Below are 5,172 nucleotides of genomic sequence, written 5' to 3'. Positions count from 1 at the left end.
AAGCAGTAGTGCCCCCAACAGAGATACCATGCACTATTGTATCACTTGCACCTCCAGAACACCCAGTGACTGATGCTGACCTAGCACTTCAACCGTCTCCATCTACTGAAAAGTTTGTGGAAGATCTCCTAATGGATGAACCGAGTGCTGATCCTGCTACTCCACCAACCATCTTGGCTACAGTCGAGACCCCTACATCTCCAACTGTACCACTATTGGAAGGTCCATCAGCTAGCTCACCAGCCAGATCACCAGCACCACATCATCTTGAGTCTGGCCCGGTTTCACCAAGGAATGACACACAGAGTCAAATGCTTCAGACTGATGACTCATTAATTGAAGCCATGGCCGCAGCTCTGGATCACACTTTGATAAATAGGCTTCATGAGCTCATGCAAACAGTTCGATCCTTTTCACAAGACATCACAAACTCATCCTTATCGGTTGACAATTCACGCCAGACGATGATTCGACATTTTAAGACCGTGTCTCGAGACCTTGCTCATATGTCCAAAGAGATCACTGCCCATCATCGCACTCAAATCAAAACGCTCTCTACCATCTCCGAACAAGTTGTCAGATCCGAAAACTGCCTTGAATGATCGGATGGACACTATGCAAGCTACTCTACTTGCTCAACTAGATGCAAAAATTGATACTATGCAAGCCTGCCTTGGCACTCAACTCACTGAGATCATCCTTCGACTCAACCAAGGTGATGCCAAAAAGGGGGAAGAAGAACAACGAAGAAGAGCAGCAGAGGCAAGAAGACGTGAGGAAGAAGCCGACAGAAGAAGAAGAGAAGGCGATAGGTCAGGAGGATCCAGTTGGTTCAAAAGATGAACAACTTGTCTCTTCTTTACTTATCGCAGCTGTATCTCATTTTGTTTTTCTTCAGTAGGTGTAATAAGAATGCTTATTGTAATTAATGAAATTCATTCTCTCAATGAAGTTCATTTTAATGCTTTCATATTGTTCTTGGAGCACTTAAGTTTTGTCATCGCCAAAAAGGAAGAAATTGTTGAATCCGACATTTTGGTGATAACAAACAACAACTCATTGTATAGGAATGTGCTGCCAATCTTTTGTATTTCAGGAATCTACTACAACTCCTACCGCAACCGTCTAAACCCTTCAAGTTATCTACCGGAAGCTTGTCAACCGCCTTTGTCTCTCGACCGGTTGCAGTCACAAGCCTATCGACTGGTTATTCAAACCAGCAGAGGATAAATCTATCTACCGGTAGAAAGTCAACTGCTTATCAAGATATCTCAAGACAAATACTTGAGACAAGACGTTCATTGCAAGATCTTTTATCAAAAGCAGAACCGGCGTATCAGAAGATCTGTTGACTCTTGCATCGAGACAACAGGTTGCACTAAAATGGCAAAAATGCAGAATGGCTACAGATAAAGCATTCGACCGTTTATACCAGTTTTGGACCCTGGAAGTTGTCTGCATTTAAAGAAGTGTACGATCTTCATGCAGAATCATCAATGCATTTATGAAGCATTAAATGTTCATTCAATGCAGCATCAGAACGTTCAAAATAAAGACGTTGATGATTGACCTATATAAAGGGAAGATTGCTCAAGAAGTGACAAGAAGACAAGCAACACGAAAAATCTCAATCAACTCAATCACTTGAATACTATCAGAAGTCCTCATCTGATATACTGAAGCAATACTTGAGCACACTTACAAGATCATTCACTTGCTGCTCAAATAAACCCTCGCCTACAGTTTACATATCTGATCTTCAAGGATCATCCTAGGGTTTTCAAGCCTCTCGACCGCTCTGCAGTTTGAGAAGCTCAACCGGACTGTACTCATTATTGAAGAGACTTGAAGCTACTTTAAAAGCTTCCACCAGTCTGATAAGAACTGAGAATCTTATCTGTGTAAATCTAGGAGTTTCGGATTAGGCATTGGATAAGTCCTAAGTCTGATGTGGGTGTATTGCAAGACGTTGTAATAACCAAAGTCTTCTAGTAAATTCCTTCCTAAGTGGAAGAAGGAGAGACGTAGAAGGATTAAGCCTTCAAACTTCCATAAATCGTGCCTTAGTCTTTACTGCTATTTATCTTACATATTGCTCATACATTGTGTTATAAACTTTGCATCACTAAAACCTCTGAACTATTTCCGCACTATTTAAGTTGTTCAAACCGTTTTAGAAGTTGAGAAAACAGATTAAGTGAACTAAACTTCACTTGATCATTTTGAAAAGAAAAAAGAAAAGTTTCAGAGTGTATTCACCCCCCCCCCTCCCCCCCCTCTACCTTCTGAACCGATCCCAACACATATATTTACGAAATTAATGTAGGAGTATAAATAAAATATATTACCTACATAAAAATGTGAATAAAAATGGTAAAATTTTATCATTGTGAAATCTATCTATCTATTATCTATTACATATCTAAAAGTTTGAATAAAAAAGTAAAGTTTTATCATTGTGAAATAAAAAATTTGCCATTTTATTTACACTATAAGTAAGGTCATATAAAAATATATAGGGATATAATACAAATTAAATGAAAAAAAATAAAAATAATATAAAAGTTACATGACTATAAATAAAAATATATATACCACAACATAAGTACATAACCCAAAAAAACATGAGAGTTAAATGATCAAAATAAAAACAATATACAAGTGACATGATTAAAAATGAAAATACATCATAATATGACTAAAAATGAAAACATTCATGTTACATGATTGAAAATACAAATTCACCATTAACATGACACTACTAGAAAAATCTAAATACACAACACAAAAAAGACAACGGTTTTACATAAAACCGTTGTCTTTCAGCATTTAACAATGGTTCTATTGAAAACCGTTGTCTATGAGCGTGTTTCTCTTATCAAATACAACGGGTTTTCAAAAACCGTTGTCTTTGATAAGAGAAACACGCTCATAGACAACGGTTTACTGTTGTCTAAGAGCTTTTTGGTGGTTGTGTTGTTTGACCTTTGTTTACTATTATCTTTTGCAGTCATTTTATTGGTGGTTTATTAAATTTTTTTAGAGCGTTGTAAATATTATTTTCGAATGTTGGAAAATTGTATGTAAAAATTTTATTTTCGAATTTTGTATTTTAAATTATTTATAATATTAGAAAATTGTGTATTTTTTAAATTTTTTTTTGTTTTTTATTTAAAAAAAGACAACGTTTTTAAACTGTTGTCGTAGTCTTTTTAAACCGTTGTTAAATGATGTGTTATTAAACGGGGTGTTAAAAAACAACGGTTAAAAATCGTTGTCGGTTTTTCACCATTATAAAACCGTTGTCTTTGCCTTAAAAGACAACGGTTTTTAACCGTTGTCTTTGAACACCCCCTTTAATAACACAGCATTTAACAACAGTTTTAAAAGGCCTACGACAATGGGTTTTACCGTTGTCTTTAGCCTTTTTTCTTGTAGTGTGACTAAAAGTGAAAAAAATGATCATTTTATTATTTCAGTTGATTTTCATAATTAATAATTAAAGTTTTTATGATTTTTATTATGATGCTGTGAAAATCTCGATAATTATAAAAAATAATAAATAGATATATTATATATAAACAAAGTGTCACCACGTGCATCACACGTGTTGTTTACTAGTATATATATACTAGGAAAAAAGCACGTGCTACGCACGTAATATGAAGTTTTTTTTAGCCAATTCAATCAAATATCATATTTAATAATTGAATATTTGCATTTCATAATTAATAGAAAGTTATATTGATTATTATTGAGTTCTCTACAATATAATACGATGAAATTATATTTTATTATAGAGAAACTTTATACAACTAAACATACTTTATAATTAACTCGTTTAATCAAATTTTATTAAATTATTGCAGTATATTTGTAAACACAAATAATAAAAATTAAATAATAAATTAAACCAAGTGAAACATTTAGAAGTAATAATATTAGATATTTAATATTATATATTAACTTTTCAATAGTATTTTAATCTACGTCAATTGTCTTATTATATATAAAACAACATATGAGTGAATAAATAATAAAACCAAAAGACGAATGTTCTCTTACAATCAATTTATATGTAATATGATGAGCAGATATGGAAAATCATTTATTTTCTATCCCACTTAAATCATAATATTTAATTTTTTCAATTAATTGACTCACTAATTATATACATAACATGGTAAAAAGATATTTGAAAAATTATTTTGCAAAAACTGTAATTTTGGTCATGTATGATTGTTACTTTGCGTTTTCAGTCCTCCATGTTTTCATAATTCAATTTTAGTCCTGCATGTTCCGATTTTTGGCAATTTCAGTCATTTTTCTCGAAAATGCATATGTAACACTCTACATGTTAGCTCTACAACAACACTGTATTGATGTCACATCAGCACCACATCGAAAAAAAGATAAAATTGCAACAACAAAAAAAAATAAAAAAATATCGAACTAAAACTGAAATCTGAAAAATAGAGGACCAACAAAGCAAATTTCTCAAATATTTTTACATTAACTTTTTAAATCCAATTTGAATACAAATGATAATTTCAATTTATGGACTTATAACCATATAGAGACATAAGTTATAATGAATCTCTATAATTTTAAAGTGTTTATTAGTTATTAGTATTACATTTGATACATAAATTTTTTAATTGGTAAAAAAAAATCAAACAAAGCACTTTTTAAAAATGATAAAATTTAGAATGATCAAGATATAATAAGAATCTTAGTTAATTAACACAATTAAAGTTAGCATCTTAATTAACTTACTAATAATTTATAATTAAATCATTATTTTTAACAAATTTTATTAAACTAATGTAGTATATTTGTAAACAAACTAACAATTTAAAAAAATAAATAATAAATTAAACCAAGTGAAATATTTATGAGTAGAACAATTATATATTTAACTCTATTAACTTTCCAATATCACTTTAATATACGCCATTGATTTTATTATATATAATATAACATATGGGTGAATAGTTAATAAAAAGAAAAGACCAACTCTCTCTCTAAAAGTTAATTTATATGTAATATGGTGAGAAGATATTCTTAAAAAAATAATTAATATAATTAATTTTTTATTCTACTTAAATCCTAATAATAATTAATTTCAGTAATTAATAACCATTTAATTATATGCATAACATGACAAAGAGG

This window comes from Henckelia pumila, chromosome 4 (assembly GCF_033568475.1).
Source record: "Henckelia pumila isolate YLH828 chromosome 4, ASM3356847v2, whole genome shotgun sequence".
NCBI classification, from domain to species: Eukaryota; Viridiplantae; Streptophyta; class Magnoliopsida; order Lamiales; family Gesneriaceae; genus Henckelia; species Henckelia pumila.
This window is presented reverse-complemented; position numbering follows the sequence as displayed.